This window comes from Trifolium pratense, linkage group LG5, assembly GCF_020283565.1.
Source record: "Trifolium pratense cultivar HEN17-A07 linkage group LG5, ARS_RC_1.1, whole genome shotgun sequence".
In the NCBI taxonomy this organism is placed as follows: domain Eukaryota; kingdom Viridiplantae; phylum Streptophyta; class Magnoliopsida; order Fabales; family Fabaceae; genus Trifolium; species Trifolium pratense.
Window position 1 is genome coordinate 36,860,174 of NC_060063.1, and position 20,463 is coordinate 36,880,636.

Here is a 20,463-nt window from a genome sequence, read left to right on the forward strand (position 1 = left end):
TAATCTTCCACTCCCCGTTCCCAACTCACATGTTATTTTTTCTCTCATAGACATCTGCATCAGTTTCTGTAAGGATCTCATCAACATATTAAAAAAATTGAATAAATAAATTTATTCTTCGTCTTTAAATATGCTCTTTAGATCCAATAGAAAAAACATATAGGCCATAGAGATGAGAAATGATAAAAAAACTAAATAAGAGAAAAGAATATGTAAAAAGAATATGTAAAAAAGAGATGAAAGAAAGCTGAGAGCAAAAATATTTTTAGTCAATTTTGGCAATGTTTCTAAAATTTTGTTTTATCATCAAATCATATTCCTTGAGTGTAGCTATCTTATATACCAAAGTTTGACATAATATTTTTGGTGCAATAATTAATTCGTAATTAACACCCAATTAATATAAAGACTTCTATAGAAAGCTAGAAATTAATATACAAACTTCTTGAGAAAGTCAAATCTCATAAAATATGAAAATTTCAATAAATTAATGATAGTATTGCAAGACCAAAAATAAATTAATGTATTTAAATAAAAATAAACAAATCCGTGCGAAGCATTCACACGGGTCTATTGACTTTTATTCGATATTTAAGTTTGTCATTATATTAAGGTATAAATTTATTTGGAATAAAATATTTAAAAATTTGTTATATAATATTGTCAAAATATAAGTGAATATATTGTGTTATTTTTATGCATAGATTCATATATACCATTTTTATATTTTTTTTGTTTTTTTATTTTTTTGTGACTAAATATATACTACTTTTTTTTATTGTATATATTATTTTTGTTGTATTCATCTTATTCTTTTTATAATTTTTTTTATTGACTAAACTTTCTACATTCTTTTTATTTTTTTATGTTTTGTTCATATTTTTACAGGACTATTTATACTCAAATATTTAATACATGGACCTAAGTTTTTTTGGTGATTTTTACACGACCTATGTTTTTACTAATATATTAATAAGGTAGGCTATTTTTTCATAATTTTTACATTATCTATATTTATATTCATATATTAATACAGAGACCTAAATTTTTTTTTTGTGATAGTTTTACCATTGTTGTTTTTTTCTTCTATTTTTTTAACCAAATATTATATCTTTTTATTTTTTACTATTTCATGTTACGGAGAAGCGGCAACGCCGCGACTCCCGTGCGGGCGCACGGGTGTCCTGCTAGTATTATATGAATTCAAAATATTTCCTTTACCAATGTAAAATGTTTTTTAACCAATCAAATCTTTCTAATAATTGAGACTTTTTGTTTTTATTTTTAATTTTTTTTTCAAGAATAAAAAACATTTTTTTTTAAAAGAAATATTTAATAAAAAGAAACTTTTAATAAATTTTCTTTATTAATCGTAACAAAAAGGTTTCTTTGATTAATTAAAGGTTTCTTAAAAATCGTAACTTTAACTAATTGAATTATTTGCCACTTTCTAAAGGTCTTGGGTTTGAATTTTGAAACCCTTGTTACGATTTTTTTTTTCTTTTTCCATAGTTTGAAGGCTATTTAAAAAAAAATTAATTCAAAAAATGTTGCAATAGGGATTTGATCCCGTAACATGGTAGCAATTGCCAAACAGGTTAACCGCTCGGCCAGGTGTATATATATTTATATTGTTTGCGGTATTTAGTATATATACAATTACGATTGATAGAAATATCAAACTTCATCTTCAACCTCCATCCGGGTAACTCCGACCCGGTTTTAGACCCGCGATCCCAAGCTTTAACCCGACAGTTTCAGGTCCATTTAAACATCGAAAATAACAACTAAATACCCAGAAGCATCACAAAAATCATTTACAATACATTTATGATTTTAATTTTGATTCAAATGATCTAAAATAAAAAAAATCTAAAATCATATTTTTCAAAAGTTTGAAAACAACTCAGCCGTTACCCAAACGATGTTGCATTTGATTTGTTGATGAAGTGGTATGTTCGTTCTTATTTTGTAACTTTAAATCCAGATCTATTATAATAAACTCAAATATATTATCTTTTGTAACTTTCTTTTACGTTTTTTTCCATCTGAATTATTAGATCTACACCATGAACTTCCTTTGATATCAGATCTGATCAATCTGGATGAGGATGAAGAAATATTCTTTTGTTGGTGGTGGAAGAAGACAAATTTTTCTTTTTTTCTTTGGAATAGGAATGGAAGAAGCCATTTGAACTTTTTTTTGTTGGTGAAGAATGAAAGCTTTGTAAACCATGATATTTGTTTCAAAGAAAAAAAGAAAAGAACGTATGATTTTGTGACATTTTGTTTTTTATTTAATTTTAGTTGTAATTTTGTTTTAATTATCACAAATCACAACTAAAATTAAAAATAATTTAAAAATTGGGGTAATTTTGAAACTTTTAATATGTTAGGGACTTAGTTGAAATATTAATAGATGTAAGGATACATGGTAAGTACCATATATGTTGTTGTACCATATAATTCAAAGTTAGTCAACATTGCATCCTCATTGGTCAGATTAGGAATGTATCAAAACATTCCAACTAAGAAATGTACCATAGAATTTTCCATATAATATTTTCCAAACATAATGCAAAATGACAAAATCACGGTGAGGGCTCCTAAACGTGAATCTGTGGGTTTGAAACGCCAAACCAAACAGGCACTATAACTTATCTAGTACTTTGTCTATAGTACTTTATGACCACCACACCTCTGCTTGACACATCACAACAACCCTTTTCAATTCCACATATCTCTATGTGAACTATATTCAAACTACACAGCTCTGCTTTCAATTCAGCCTAATATTTTATGACCACCCTGATCTCTAGCTGATTTTTTTATTTTTTATTTTTTACTAGTCACATCTTGATCTTTGCTGGATTTAATAGGATCTTGAGAAAATTTAGTACACAAATATTGTTCTCTTTTCACATCAAATATCAAAGCTGCTACTTAAAAGTTGAATTGAAGTGATCAAAGCTACTACTAAGACTTGTTAAATACATGCATCATACATACAATTCTCTCATTATACTCACGATTTTCACAAATTAAATTGCACAAGATCAAACGAGCCATGCTAAGAACCAAATCATTTGTCTAAAATTCAATACTAGAAGAAAAATTCATCTACCTTTCATAACAGCTCTGCTCAGCACACATCCTTTTCCTTCAGTATATCTCTATCTTCCTCCAAGGTAAAAATTCTCTATCTTCCTCCAAGGTAAAAATTTAGTAAAACTATCAGTGAACTATGTTTAAACAAATCCCATATGAGTAAAACCACTAGACTCGTTAAATATACACAACACTAAAAACTAGAAATCCATCCACTCTTTTCACTTTAGGTCTCTCCATTTCAACTTAAAAACTTTGTTGTTGAAATGAATTTTCACCTCTTTCTTTGTTTTTCCAATTTTGAGCAAGCACATTGTGTGCTCCAAACACTATTTCCACATGATATGCCTTTTGAATAGCACTCAAAGTGTTTGGCAAAAGGCCTTCAAAGCTGTTTTCTCTTGGATGGCTCGGTCTCTTAGCAGAGCTCCTCTTCTCTTTCATGTTACTAGCTCATGATCAAAACAACTATGAGTTCCAACCCTTAACAACACCTCTTCCGCCTTTAACTAGGCAGCTCGGCCACGAGCTCTTTTACCTAATAGCTCTTCTACCTTAGCTCAAACTTTCCCTTTTTATTTTTCATTTATCAAATTTTTCACTTATTTGGTCCAGCCTAGCTTAACGCTCACCAAATCAATTATCTATATTTTATTATATATTTTTATTTTTAGTTTTTAGGATTGGAGGTGGGTTCAAACTACCCATGTCTCGTAGGGAGAGGCAAATGCGTGAATCTCCCGACTCATATACACCTTCATCCTCTCCCGGATCTGACATAGAGGAAGCATATGACGTTAATCCTCTTCGAATAGAACTATCCATGGAAGATTGGGCCGATATTGAAGTTCGTAATGCTACCTCTAAATACTCCGACTTCAATTCAGCTTTGGCGTGTATTTTGAACTTTAGTCATCCTTCTACATGTGCCCTCTTTGATATTCAACCTTGTTATGAGGGATATGCGGTTTGCGACTTGTAACGACCCAATTTTCATATTATTAATTTTAATGAGTTAAAATATTTTAGTTAACGTGGCATTTTAATTAAGTTAATAACTAGAGTTATTTATCGAGTACTTTAGTTATTAAGCGAATAGTGAGAGTTATCATGCGTTTGGGCCAAGCCAATTGGGCTTGAGGCCCAATGGGCCTTGAGTGTGTGAAGGTGGCGCCATATGGCCATGAGGAAAGGGAGAAACATTTCATTTTCTCATAGTTCTTTGTGTTCTTGAGAGAGTTGGAAAGCTTGAGAGCTAGGGCAAGAAGAAAGGGAGAGATTCAAGATCATTCATCGAGTTTTCTTCGAATCCAGGGAAGAGAGTAGATTTCATATTCGTGGGTGACTCGAGGAAGGGGAGAATGTCGATTTCTCCTCACCCGAACTTCCTCCACCCCATTTTCGTTTTAGTTGTGAATGGATTTTCTTAATGGAAATCGATTCTAAGGTTCATAACATGTTTAACATGCTCTTATCATGATGTATGAACGAATTTATTGGATAAAAACGAAGTCTATAGATGATTAAACTCAAGAACTTGTGTTCTTGAGAGTTTTGAGTAAAAGTGTTAAATCTCTACTTTTTCGTAGTAAAAATGGTAGATCGGTGAAATGAACCGTCCTTTTGTGTTTAGATATGCTTGTTATGCTTGAATATGAACTTATTTGGGGTTTATAACATGAAAAATGAGATTTTTGGGTGAATTGGTGTGGAAAACGCAGGTTTTGAACTGTCCTGACAGGAGGCGTTCGCTAGGCCTTCGCTTAGCGAACGTGTGGCAAACAGCTCGCCACAGCTTTGCTACAGCTTCGCCACGAGCAGGTGATCCTCTGGTGAGCTTCGCTAAGCCTTCGCTAAGCCTTCGCTTAGCGAACAGCACTGTGACAGCAACTTTTTGATAGTTGTTTTAAGTGCAATTAGGCACTTGTAACATGGATTTGAGGTATCCTAGCATGCAATTAAGTGTTTGTAACCATGATTGATTGCTTGTTGATGAATTGTTGTTGATTATGATTATGATTATGATGATGTTTATTTAAATGTCAAAGAAGTATATTAAGGTGTTAATCAACTTAATAAAGAAGTATATCGAATTATGTTATTCGATAAAGACGGATATTAAGGTATTGATTATCTTAATAAAGACGAACGTTGGATAGTGTTCCACGTTATTGTTGATGGGCTATATGCCATAATTGTTGATGAATATATTCATGAGTTTTGAGTGCATGCATCATGAATATTTAGGGATATTGGCTTGTCCAATAAAGAAGGATATCGAACTATATTTGTTTGATAAAGAAGGATATCGGAGGTGAGATACTCTGATAAAGACGATGGTACCACATGCATTAGAGGTGTCTAGAGGACATAACATGAATGTGAAGCATTAGATTGCATTAGGGATTTTGTGTGCATTTTATGATAAATGATGTTTGACACATACTTGGTAAATGTTGATTGTTAATCCGTATGTGAGGAGCAGAGTCCGTCATGACTATAAAATGAACAATGCAGAGTCCGTCATGACTATAAAATGAACAATGCAGAGTCCGTCATGACTATAAAATGAACAATGCAGAGTCCGTCATGACTATAAAATGAACAACGCAGAGTCCGTCATGACTATAAAATGAACAACGCAGGGTCCGTCATGATCATAATCTGAACAATGTATTTGTTAATGTTTTGGTATTGTCCGAGACGACGTGAAACTATATGTTTGGTGTATTTTGTGAATGATTGATTATGCGATAAATGAAGTATATGCATGATATATGAATATGCATGAATGATAGTGATGTATATGTATAATGTATGATTATGCATGTTTTATGAAGAAGTGTTTAAGTACCCTTTACTTACACTTGTATATTTTGAGTATGTTGTCTAACTCTCTTTTATGTGTTATGTGCTGGATCGTTGGGGGTCCAGATTTACAGGTTTTGTGGTATTCGATGTCGAGTCGTCGGTGAAGCTCTGCTCTGATTGTGACACGGGAAAGGGTTTTATATTGTATATAAAGTCTATTGTCTAGGTTGTTTTGTATAATCAATAAATACATTATTTGATTCAAAGATTTGTATAAACACTATTTTTACTAATTAATTAGATTAGTATTATTTTGATAGAGGAGTGTAATACTCGAACCGATATTCAATAAATTAAATGTGATTTTCCGTTGCGTATTTTGAAAAAGATTTTACTAAAGGTAGAAATATATAAATAATGGGTTTGGGTGTTACAATTGGTATCAGAGCCCCGTTGTCTTCGGACTGTGTGGGTTATGTGTCGATCAGAGCAGGTCTGTGCAGTCAGACCAAGTGAGTGTTGTGTGTCAGTCGTGTTTGTCTAACGATTTGGTTGTGTTTGTTTTGTGAAATCATTCATGTTGTTCGTTTAGGAACTATGAGTGGTGTGAATTGGATTAATCGATCCATTCTTTTGTTGAGTAATGGTGTGAGTGCTATACTCCTATGTTTATAATAGTTGTATATGCGTAGAGTTTAACCTTTTTGTAGTTTAAACTTGATTGATTGATGCTTATTGCTGATTGTTGATGATCCGGCATGATGTAAAACTGCATGTGATGATCCGGCATGATGTAAAACTGCATGTGACGATCCGGCATGATATAAAACTGCATGTGGTAATGATTTGAAATAATTTTAAAAGAAAAACTAATATTATTTCGTGAAGATTTTGGTGAAAATAAAGAGTTATTTTCTTTTGAATAAGTGAAAATTAATTTTCAAAATGGTGAGAAGAGTAGGATATTAATGTGTCCTGGTATGTGTTTGTTATATGTTTGTTTATAACATGTGCTAGATGATTACTAGGCATTTGAATTGCTATGCGTTTTATGAGTAAAAACATGAAGATCTCATAATCCTATGTTGTAATTGTGATGCATGATTCTAATTGTGCTTTCAAGTCTATAATGATGTTATATGCTTGATGTTTTGGATTTTGTGGATTAGTGAGTCGAGAAAACGAGAGTTTAGTGAGCGTAAGTTCAAAACCGTAGCAGAGCACCCAGATTTTTGGATGTGCTCGCTAGGCGAAGAATGAACCTTGCTGAGTCTCGCTAAGTCTTGCTAAGTCCTGTGAATGTTTTTGACTTGTCTCGCCGGGAGCTCGCTAGCTTTTGCTAAGCGAGGGAGCCAGACAAGAAATTTATTTTGTTGATGTCTTGTTCTGAGTTGATTGAATGTGAGTATGAATTATTGCTATGCAATGTTCATTTTTCTTGTATTGTTTTGATTTCCTAACTTTGAGAAGTGAGGGAAGTATAGGTTACTTGAATGCTTGCATGAATTTGTGTTAGTGTTTAGGTATCGTGGGTTGGGTTTTGCCCTGTATGCGACATGCGTGTAAACGATGTCGATACTAGTTTCTTCTTCTGGGAAGAATGTGTTTAGAGACGATAGAACCGTTAGGTGTGAGCACCAGAAGTTCTAGTGGAAGAGTGCGAGTGAGTTTGAGATAAGTGGGGGAGAAGATTGCATCCCTCCGAGGTGTTTCGAACGTGAGAAGATTGGATGAGTAGAGATGTTCTTGAAGCGGAATATTCAGGAATTGGCGACGTTGTTCGAAGTGGAACGAATGGGAGCAACAAGTTGTGAGAAACTACTAGAAGAGAAGTTGTCGGACCAAGTGTTTCGCCGTGGGGCGTTAGTGAGATTGGTTAAGTGAGATGAAGAGTATGGAGGCGTGTTTTGTGGACCAAAGTTGAAGTATTTATTTGATCGAAATGAGTCGAATATGAAGGAGAGGGAGTGATTAAGATTCTTGAGGAGGTGATGATTTTGAAGTAAGTTGTCATCCAAGTGGATCGGATGTTGTACCGGATTCTTGAGTAAGAAGCTTTATGTGAGTCGTGCATATGGTAGTAGGTTGAATTGGTTGGACAATTTGGAATTCTAAGTCTAGTGTGTGAAGTGATTTTCATAAGAGATTTGAGAAGCTTAGAGAAAGAGATGTGAAGATTAGTGAACCGTTGGTGTTAATTAATCGAGGAAATTAATGGAAGTAGGTTTTAAAATAGATGAGAATGGAATTGAGAAATATCATAATAGGATTGGTATGCTTGTTGAATCGTTGGAAGGAAGGATTGGATGAATAATCGAGTTTATTCGAAGATGGAAGTAGGATAACGATTCAAAGGATTTTGTGAGAGGCTTGTCGAAGAGTGATTGGATTTGGATAATGGCCGGACAATTTGTGTCACATGTTGAATGAGAACGTAGAGATCCTAGAGGTGGAGATGAAGCTAAAAGAGAGGTATCATTTTTGAATGATGAAGAATAAGAAAGTTAGCCGTTGGAGAACGTGTTGAGAATGAGTAGTAGGAGGTCACGTTGGAAGTGACTTGTGTTAGGTGAGAGTTTGCGAAAAGGATTATCGCGCATGTGAGTAGATGTCGTGTTTTAGCACTTATAGTAAGGAGTTGAAGGCGATGCCTAAGGTAAGTGTCGGAGAGCATTTTGTGGTGCCCAAAAGATAAAGGTGAATAAGAAACCGATGGGTGAATAAACGAAGAAGAGTATACTTGTTGCAATGCAAGATGATGAGGAACATGGATAGATGGATTGTGCACGAATTGAAGATGTCGTTTGGAATCAACGAGATAGAGGTTATGATTGTTTGGAGAACCAATTTTAGGCGGTAGCCTAATTTTGAAGTAGCGAATTGCTAAGGGATTAAGGAGAAGTGGTATTGGAAAATGTTTGCGTTAAGGAATGCAAATATTGGTTGAGAGATTACTTGGGAACAGAGTAGTCGTATTGGATTCGACTCAATGTGAGAAAAGGAATTTGACGGTTAGAGACGGTAGTTTTTAGCATGTGTCAATGAAGTTTGAGAATGTTGGTCATCAAGTGATTGTTGGAATTGAACTATCAAGTGATATGTTTGGGATAAGACCCGATATGAATAAGTGATGTAACACGGTTAAGTGATTCATGAGGGAGTCAGAGACTTATGAGAATTAAGGAGTTGTGGAAGTATTCCACGGAAGTATCTTTCGGAGAGTTCGATTGGTTGTACCTATTTTAGGGTAACGTTGTGAGGTCGTAGAATGTGAGTCTGTGGATGTTTCGTACGAAGTTGACGTTTTAGCGGTTTGACAAGAATGGTTTATGCCGATATTATGATTGTTGACTATCTATCGACAAATTGAGGAACTGGCCGTCCTTGATCTCTTGTTGATAAATGGACAAAAATTGTGTTGGATGGGATAAACTAATTTTGTCATACTTGGTAATGTGTAGCGTTTTGAGCGTTTCGTTGGAGGGTCGGATACAGGAGTTATCCGGAGTTGTTTTAGTCGCGTAATTTTCGAGGGCGAAAATCTTCTAAGTGGGGGAGAGTTGTAACGACCCAATTTTCATATTATTAATTTTAATGAGTTAAAATATTTTATTTAACGTGACATTTTAATTAAGTTAATAACTAGAGTTATTTATCGAGTACTTTAGTTATTAAGCGAATAGTGAGAGTTATCGTGCGTTTGGGCCAAGCCAATTGGGCTTGAGGCCCAATGGGCCTTGAGTGTGTGAAGGTGGCGCCATATGGCCATGAGGAAAGGGAGAAACATTTCATTTTCTCATAGTTCTTTGTGTTCTTGAGAGAGTTGGAAAGCTTGAGAGCTAGGGCAAGAAGAAAGGGAGAGATTCAAGATCATTCATCGAGTTTTCTTCGAATCCAGGTAAGAGAGTAGATTTCATATTCGTGGGTGACTCGAGGAAGGGGAGAATGTCGATTTCTCCTCACCCGAACTTCCTCCACCCCATTTTCATTTTAGTTGTGAATGGATTTTCTTAATGGAAATCGATTCTAAGGTTCATAACATGTTTAACATGCTCTTATCATGATGTATGAACGAATTTATTGGATAAAAACGAAGTCTATAAATGATTAAACTCAAGAACTTGTGTTCTTGAGAGTTTTGAGTAAAAGTGTTAAATCTCTACTTTTTCGTAGTAAAAATGGTAGATCGGTGAAATGAACCGTCATTTTGTGTTTAGATATGCTTGTTATGCTTGAATATGAACTTATTTGGGGTTTATAACATGAAAAATGGGATTTTTGGGTGAATTGGTGTGGAAAACGCAGGTTTTGAACTGTCCTGACAGGAGGCGTTCGCTAGGCCTTCGCTTAGCGAACGTGTGGCGAACAGCTCGCCACAGCTTTGCTACAGCTTCGCCACGAGCAGGTGATCCTCTGGTGAGCTTCGCTAAGCCTTCGCTTAGCGAACAGCTTCGCTAAGCCTTCGCTAAGCCTTCGCTTAGCGAACAGCACTGTGACAGCAACTTTTTGATAGTTGTTTTAAGTGCAATTAGGCACTTGTAACATGGATTTGAGGTATCCTAGCATGCAATTAAGTGTTTGTAACCATGATTGATTGCTTGTTGATGAATTGTTGTTGATTATGATTATGATTATGATGATGTTTATTTAAATGTCAAAGAAGTATATTAAGGTGTTAATCAACTTAATAAAGAAGTATATTGAATTATGTTATTCGATAAAGACGGATATTAAGGTATTGATTATCTTAATAAAGACGAACGTTGGATAGTGTTCCACGTTATTGTTGATGGGCTATATGCCATAATTGTTGATGAATATATTCATGAGTTTTGAGTGCATGCATCATGAATATTTAGGGATATTGGCTTGTCCAATAAAGAAGGATATCGAACTATATTTGTTTGATAAAGAAGGATATCGGAGGTGAGATACTCTGATAAAGACGATGGTACCACATGCATTAGAGGTGTCTAGAGGACATAACATGAATGTGAAGCATTAGATTGCATTAGGGATTTTGTGTGCATTTTATGATAAATGATGTTTGACACATACTTGGTAAATGTTGATTGTTAATCCGTATGTGAGGAGCAGAGTCCGTCATGACTATAAAATGAACAATGCAGAGTCCGTCATGACTATAAAATGAACAATGCAGAGTCCGTCATGACTATAAAATGAACAACGCAGAGTCCGTCATGACTATAAAATGAACAACGCAGGGTCCGTCATGATCATAATCTGAACAATGTATTTGTTAATGTTTTGGTATTGTCCGAGACGACGTGAAACTATATGTTTGGTGTATTTTGTGAATGATTGATTATGCGATAAATGAAGTATATGCATGATATATGAATATGCATGAATGATAGTGATGTATATGTATAATGTATGATTATGCATGTTTTATGAAGAAGTGTTTAAGTACCCTTTACTTACACTTGTATATTTTGAGTATGTTGTCTAACTCTCTTTTATGTGTTATGTGCTGGATCGTTGGGGGTCCAGATTTACAGGTTTTGTGGTATTCGATGTCGAGTCGTCGGTGAAGCTCTGCTCTGATTGTGACACAGGAAAGGGTTTTATATTGTATATAAAGTCTATTGTCTAGGTTGTTTTGTATAATCAATAAATACATTATTTTATTCAAAGATTTGTATAAACACTATTTTTACTAATTAATTACATTAGTATTATTTTGATAGAGGAGTGTAATACTCGAACCGATATTCAATAAATTAAATGTGATTTTCCGTTGCGTATTTTGAAAAAGATTTTACTAAAGGTAGAAATATATAAATAATGGGTTTGGGTGTTACACGACTCTCCTTCAGAAGGAGAGCATGCTTGTTTTACTTATGTCTACTACTGTATTTTCTCGAAATTGGGAGTTCGCATACCATTCACTAACTTCCAATGTGAGATTCTTCGCACGCTCAACGTCGCGCCCACCCAACTACATCCAAACGGTTGGGGCTGTGTTAGAGCATTTGAAATCCTGTGCGATGGTTTAGGTCTTCCCCTCTCCGCTTATTCCTTTTTTTCTTGCTTCCAAGCTAAAAGTCTTAAGAACAATTCCTGGATTTATATAAGCAACAAAGCTAAGCACACTCTCATTAGTCCACTCACCTCGTCTTGGAAACACTTCAAAAATGACTTCATTCGTGTTTTTCCTAGTCCTACCTCCCCACTATGGTACGATGACTCTGGAGCTCCATTTTTTCCTTTTCATTGGACCAAAAGACCTGTGACAAAGCCTGACCTTTGTAGCTTGCCTCACTCCACCGAGGATAGGGAAGCCGTTGCAGTGCTACGTGCGATGCAAACTGTTACTGTAGCCAAGTTACTTCTTTATGAGCATAACACAGCTCAACTATCTGCCTATTTACGTAATTTCTCACACTTGAACTGTTTTTCCAATTTTGTTGTATTTGAATATTCTTATCACCCATGCTTACCATCGTTTCCTTTATATCTACAGGATCGGAAGAAATGGTGATGAGTAACGAAGAGCGCGCTCGAATTCGGAGGCAAGTTAACGAAGAGGATCAAGGTTCACAGCGAGATGCCCGTAAGGACCAATGTGCCTCCGTTCCTGCCGGTGATGCCAACCCTACCTCTCTGAAAAAACAAAAGAGAAAGAATTCTGCTAGGAATGAGGTAGTTTTGGCTGCTGCTTCAACTCGTGCGAGCTCTCCCATCGTTAGTCCACGACCTATTGCTCAGGTCCCGATTCCTACCGGCACCTCCACTCTACCATCAAGCAACTGGCGTGCTAAGCTTGCCATTGAGGACCGTGGCGGCGAATCACAATCTGCTTGGGACGTGCATTTTTCGGGTGAGGGAGTAATACCACATTACACTACCTCTTCTGACGTACAGTTGATTAAAGATCTTGGATTTGAACAGTCATTGGAGGCTATCAGGACCTACAGTTTGTGGTCAGCCGCCCTTGCTAATGAAACCAACAAAATTCTCAAAGAGCAGCGCATTCGTTATGTTACTGCGGTTAGTGCGAAAACTGACGCTATTGAGACCCTGAATGCGTCGTTATAAGCTGCCTAGGATGAGCTTACCTCATCAAATGCGAAGTACTCAGAGTTAGAATCAAAGATGAGGTCTCTTCAAGTATCATGTACCAAAAAGGACAAGAAAATCGCAGATTACGAAAAAGAACTTGAGAAAAAAGACAAGCAGATTAGGGATGATATGAAGGAGCTTGAGAAAAAGGATAAGTGTATTTACGTCTTGGAGAGGTCCTCCCTTGAAGAGTGCGAGTTTGGGTTTTCACGAGCTCTTGAGCAGCTCGAGGTCCTGCATCCCGGACTTGATACTAATGGAGTAGATTCGAGGTTCGTGGTTGAAGAAGGTCGAATTGTGGATCCAGAAGCTAGATCTACATTTGGTGTTGTGACTAGCCACCGATCTACTTAGTTGTGATATTTAGCATATTTTGCATTTCTACTATTCCACAACCTCTTTTCGAATTTTGCAATATTTATTTGGTCACATTTGGACCCTTACTACTATGTTATCTTATACTTGTATTATTCATGACTACTTGAACTTCATGAATTCGAGCTGAGCTCAATTCACTTTTGGACCCTTACTACTATGTTATCTTGTACTTGTATTATTCATGACTACTTGAACTTCATGAATTCGAGCTGAGCTCAATAGTGGATCGTTTATGATATTATGATATTTATAATCTCTGCTTGTTCATTACTCGTTCATTTGTAATATAAATTCGTCATAGAAAGTCATGAAGGCATGGCTCTGCTCGACCATCATTATTAAGACGTCATAGAAAGTCTCTAACAGATCTTTCCATATAACGTAAATTTGCCTAAGGGTCGGGTCTATACCGAAACTCGCTCAGGTCTTGAAGGTCTGGCTCTGCTCGGCCATCCTTATTAAGACGTCAAGAGAATAACTCTTACAATATATTGTTTTTGACTTAGAATCAATCCCATTTTTTCCTCCTAAGTGTCTCCTTTTATAGTCCAAACATCTCTTGACCTAATGGGCCTTCTCTTGTGTTGAAGTATTCAGGCCCAATAGGTATGACATTGAGTTCCAAAAGCAGCTCGTCCGTACAGGACACGTGGAATTAGAGCTCACGTGGCTCACGTCACCTGTCCGTGCGTATCACGTGGAGGCGTAACAAACTTAGCTCACGTCATTCGTCCGTGCAGATCACGTGGAGGTCGAGATGAGCTAATGTGAAGATGGAGCTCACGGTGGAGATGAGCTAGGCCTGAAGATGGAGCTCATAGTGGAGATGAGCTAGTGGGAAGATAGAGCTTATGATGTGGTTGAACTAGTGACATAGGAGTGGAAATCATGACGTGCATGTAGGAGTGAAGCTCATGGTGACCTGTATGGTCAAACTGTAATATTATTTTATGATATGGTCTCCATATCAGTCCACAGTCCCTCAAACGTCAAGCCAGTTAAGGTGTAGACGTTTATTTCTTTATCCGGTCGACATATACCAATCCAATACTAAATAACATTTGGGAAAATGAGACTAAGATTATTCCGGCACTAAGAATTAGTTATCATTATCTCCCCCCTATTTAAAACGTTGCTTTGTTTATTGTTCGTTGTATCCGAAGGATTATAAATTTGAGAAAGACGATTTGATTTTGTTATGGATGGCCGAAGATCTTTTACAGCCTCCACAAAATGGGAAGACTTTAGAAGAAGTTGGTGATGGTTATTTTAATGACTTAGCTTCAAGATCATTTTTCAATGTTCTGGAAGTGGGAACCAGTACCCGCATTTTGTGATGCATGATCTAGTGCGTGATTTAGCAACATTTCTCGGTGGAGAATTCTATTCAAGAAGAGAAGAAGTCTGTAATGAAACGAAGATTGGTACCATGACTCGTCATTTATCATTTAGCAAGTTCAATGATCCTGTCCATGAAAAATGAGATGTTTTTGGCCGAGCAAAACATCTTAGGACGCTTTTTGCAATCAATTTTATATCTCCTCCTCCGTTCAACAATGAAAAGATAGCATGCACCATTTTTTCGAATTTGAAGTGCTTGAGAGTTTTGTCATTGAGAAACTTTCGTGGTCTTGTTGAAGTGCCCGATTCAATAGATGAACTAATCCATTTGCATTATTTGAATCTCACTTGGACACATATAAAGTCGTTACCAGAGTCATTGTGTAATCTTTATAATCTACAAACATTGAAGTTGCAGAATTGTATGTCCCTAACTAGGCTTCCCAATGACATGCAAAATCTTGTAAGTTTGTGTCATCTTGATATCAGTGGATGTTATGAGTTAGAAGTTACGCCAAGAGAAATGAGCAAATTGATTCATCTGCAACATTTGAGTAACTATGATGTGGGAACACATAAAGATAATGGGATCAAGGAATTGGGAACACTTTCAAATCTTCATGGATCACTTTCCAATAAAAAATTAAAGAATGTTATCAATAGCTCTGAGGCATCAGCGGCAAAGATAATGGATAAGAAGTACCTTGAGAAATTATGTTTGTCATGGTCTGAAGATGTAAAGGACCATTTTACAAATTCACAAAGTGAGATGGACATACTTGACAAGTTACAGCCTACCAAGAACCTGAAAAGGCTAGAGGTACATGGATACAGGGGCACAAGATTTCCAAAATGGGTTGGAGATTCTTCCTACCAAAACTTGACTGGTTTATATTTGTTTGGTTGTTCGAATTGTTGTATTCTTCCACAACTTGGATGGTTACACTCTCTCAAGGATTTGGCAATAAGAAGAATGAGTATGCTTGAGACTATTGGATATGAATATGGTGATTCCTTTTCTCAGACACTCTTTCCTTCCCTTGAATATTTGGAGTTTAATGACATGCCATGTTGGAAAATGTGGCATCATTCCCGTGTGTCGGAGGATTCTTTTCCTGTATTGAAGTCTCTTATGATTCTTGATTGTCCTAAATTAGAGGGAGATTTGCCGTCTCATCTTCCTGTTTTGCATAACTGAAAGCAATAAAGTAGTCGTGCATGAACTACCCCTTTCATTGGAAGAATTAAGAATTCATGGAAGAGAGGTGACAAATTCTGCCTTTAAAGCCATTGACATCACCTTACTAACATCTCTTCAAACCTTTGATATCAATGATTGTTCGTCTGTGATATTATGGGAGATTGTTTACCCACATCCTTGAAGTTTATGTCCAAAGCAAAACCACCAACACAAGTCACTTCACACTTTTAGAATAGAGAACCTTCTGCACCTCAATTATCTCCTTATCCATAATTGTGATGGTGTTGAGTCCTTCCCTAAGAATGGTTTCGCATTGCTGCCTCCCTCCCTTACCTCCCTAGAGCTGTGTAAAATGTCAAGTTTGCACACGTTGGAATGCACGGGGCTTCTCCACCTAACATCCCTCCAAAAATTAAGAATTGAAGAGTGTCCGAAGCTGGAGAATATGGAGGGAGAAAGGCTGCCTGCTTCTGTTGGTAAATAACCGTAACTCACACAATATAGGAAGAGGAAAACTATTTTTTATTGAATGGAAATCTACTATTTAATACAAAGTTGTAACTGAAATAAATAACAAATACTGAGTAAAAAACTCCTAAACTTCAGCCACTACTTTATTTGCTAATAAGTAGCTGGAAAAATAAACAAACTCTCCTAAAGACTTGGTCAATAAATGCAGCTAGCAGTAACAACTGCAGATACACACGTTCAACACTCCTCCTTGTATCAGCGGTTGGATATTTCAAGTTTCTCCCTTAGTAACTCAAACCTGCTTGTTGGAAGAGCTTTTGTAAAGATATCTGAAAGCTGATCTTCGGTCTTGCAATACTTCAAACACACAACTCCATCCTTCTGTACATCTCTTAGAAAAAATAATTTGATGCTAAAATGCTTTGTTTTTCCGTGAAAGACTGGATTTTTGGAGATGGCTATGGCTGCCAGGTTGTCCACCATTACCTCAGTAGTTTCCCTTTGCTCCAAGTGCATATCAGATAGTATTTTTCTTAGCCACAAAGCTTGATTAACAGCTGATGTGGCTGCAATAAATTCTGCTTCAGTTGTTGATTGCGCAACAATTTCTTGTTTTTTTGAACACCAAGAGAATATCCCTGATCCAGAGCTAAAATAGTAGCCTGAAGTGCTTTTCATGTCATCTAAAGATCCTGCCCAATCACTATCAGAGTAACCTTGCAATTTGAAATTTTGTGATCGACAGAACTTGATACCATAATTTATGGTCCCCTTGACATACCTCAACACTCTTTTTGCTGCTTTGAAATGAGATTCTTTAGCACAATTCATAAATCTTGAAACTACACTTACATCATACATAACATCTGGTCTTGTAGTTGTGAGATACATTAGACAACCAATTAAACTCCTGTAGAGTATTTCATCCACTTGCTCTGCTTCATCATCCTTGCATAGCTTCTCCTTTGGACACATAGGAGTGCTCATGCTTTTACAGTTCTCCATGTTGAATTTCTTCAACATCTCCTTTGCATACTTTCTTTGACAGATGAAGATATCACCATTTTTCTGCTCAACTTCCATACCAAGGAAATAAGACATTTCTCCCAAGTCTGACATCTCAAAGACTTGCTTCATGTCATCCTTGAACTGTTGAATAAATTCAACACTGCTGCCAGTAACCAGAAGATCATCAACATACAAAGAGATCACCAAAAAATTGGTTTGATCACCTTTGATATATAAAGTGGATTCACTGAAACTTTTAACAAAGCCCAATTTCATTAAGTACTCATCAATCCTACTATACCAAGCTCTTGGGGCTTGTTTCAAACCATACAAGGCTTTCTTTAATAGATAGACCTTATCCTCGTGCTCTTTCACCACAAAACCTTTAGGTTGCTCAATATATATTTCTTCCTCTAGAAATCCATTTAAGAACGCTGACTTGACATCAAGATGATATATTTTCCATCCCTTTTGTGCAGAAATAGATAACAACATTCTAATAGTATCCTGCCTTGCAACCGGAGCAAATGTATCAAAGAAATCAACTCCAAAAATTTGAGCATACCCTTTAACTACTAACCTTGCTTTATGCTTGTTGATGGATCCATCAGCATTTAGCTTTGTTCTAAACACCCACTTCACACCTATGACTTTTTTGTGTGCAGGCCTTGTAACAAGTTTCCAAGTCTGATTTTTATCAATCATGGCAAGCTCCTCCTGCATTGCAGCCCTCCATTTTGGATCTTCTTTTGCATCCCAATACCCCGCAGGTTCAAGGACTGCAACATTGCATCTTTGGTAAATATCAGAGAGCAGTCTACTACCTCTTATAGGAGGATTATCAACCAATTCGTCTTGATTTTGCAAAAGGTCGACTACAGGAGGATCACTAACAAAATCATCTTGATTTTGCCAAAGGCCGACTACTGGCTTCTTTTCTGTATCATTCCAATTCCATTGTTCATTCTCCATGAAGTGCACATCCCATGCTTCAAAAGGAGTCTTCCCATCTACTGCTTTGGTGGGAAGTCTATTAAGCAAAAATACAGCCGTGTTTGCAGCCTCTGCCCAATATTCCTTAGGCAACCCTTTCTCATGAAGCATGCATCTGACCATTTCCATTATCGTCCTATTCTTTCTCTCACTAACTCCATTTTGTTGAGGGGTATAAGGAGCTGTAAGTTGATGCTCAATGCCTGCCTCCTCACAGAACATAGTGAATTGTTTTGAGGTGTATCCTGTGCCATTATCAGACCTCAAAACTTGAATCTCGCAGCTGCTTTGCTTTTCAATCCACTGCTTAAATCTCCAAAACACTCCTGCAACATCTGACTTGGACTTAAGAAAATAAATCCAGCACATTCTAGTGTAATCATCTATAAAGACAATGTAATATTTGCTCTCTTTAAGTGAAGTAGTCCTTTGAGGTCCAGCCAAATCTGTGTGAATCAGTTGCAGCCTCTTTGTTGCTCTCCAGGTTGCTTGTTTGAAGGGTAATCTTGCTTGCTTACCATACTGACATACCTTGCAGCTTGGTAACTCAGCATCTAAGTGAGGCAAGCCTTGAACCAGCTCCTTTTGTTGCATATTCAATACCGCTGCATGATGAAAATGACCTAATCTTTTATGCCAAATCTCCGTGGTATTAACTGTAGCTGGATAGGCTGTTTGCTCCTCCTTCATTGGATCAAATGAGAAACTTTTGCTTCTCATTTTAATGTTGAAAATTACCTTATCATTGGCATCTTTGATCAAGCATCTCTTATTTTCAAAGATGACTTTAAATCCTTTCTCAAGTAATTGACCCATACTTAGCAAGTTTTGATCAATCTCAGGTACATACAAAACATCAGAAATTAGCTTTGTACCTGTGCAACTTTCAATGGCTACGGTTCCTTTTCCTTAAACAGCAATAAGTTTACCATTACCGATTCTGACTTTTGATATTTGTGATCTGTCCAGTTCTCTAAATATTTCTTGATCGTGGGTCATGTGACTGGTACAACCACTATCCACTAGCCAACATTCACTTGAGCTACTGCTTGTAAAACATGTTGCTACAAACAGTTGCTCATCCTCTTCTTCCTCTTGTTGATCTGCAGCTTGAGCCTCGTTGTTTTGTTGAAAACGGCTTTTGCAAATTCTCTCGTGATGCCCTAGCTTGTTGCACTTTGCACACCTCACATCAGGTCTTCTCCAACATCTGAAAGGAGGATGACCTGATTTACCGCAATGCTTGCAAGGAGGAAATTCTCTATTTCTTTCACCATTATTGTAACTAGTGTTTGCAGCTGCTTGATTGTTGAGACTCTTATATTTATTTCCCATGCTCTTTCCTCCTCTGCCGATTTTCAATTTAGCTTGTAATGCTCCTTCCACTGAACCTTCAGCCCTTATCATTCTTCTTTGTTCTTGGGCCTGCATAGCATTTACAAGTTCTGCCAAGGTAAGTTTTGTCAGGTCCTTAGTATTTTCTAAGGAAGTGATGGTTGCTTCAAATCTCTCAGGGACAGTCACCAGTATTTTCTGAACTATTCTGGAATCAGAAAATTCAGAACCAAGCAATCTTACTTTATTAGCAATGCCAATAAGTTTATTTGCATACTCTTTAATTGTCTCAGACTCCTTCATTTTCTGCATCTCAAATTCTCTAATCAAATTCAGCGCTTGCATTCCCCTAATCCGTTCATCTCCTTCATATTCATTCTTGAGGAAATTCCAGATTTCAAATGCGGATTTGATGGTCATGATTCTGGTGAAGATTTCTTCCGTGACAGCAGCAAACAAAGACGCTCTTGCCTTTGACTTTCTTGTTTTCATTTCTTTGTGACTTCTTATCTGAGCCAATGTTGGATTGTTTGGCAATTGAAGAACTTCGTAGTCCTCCTCAACAGCTTCTCAGAGGTCATTTGCCTCTAAATATGCCTCCATTCTTGCTGCCCATATATGATAGTTTGCACCATCAAACACAGGTAATGGTAAGGCTTTAAAGGATGTTTCAGAATCCATCTACTTGATGAATTGAAGAACCGTGTTTAGGCTTTTATGGTGGGTTTTAC

The 20,463-nt window shown here is 36.5% G+C and overlaps 1 pseudogene; it reads left to right on the plus strand.

Moving 5' to 3' along the window:
- LOC123886564 overlaps positions 1–16,106 on the plus strand; it is a 40,871-nt pseudogene extending 24,765 nt beyond the window's left edge.
- Positions 16,107–20,463: the final 4,357 nt, after the last annotated feature.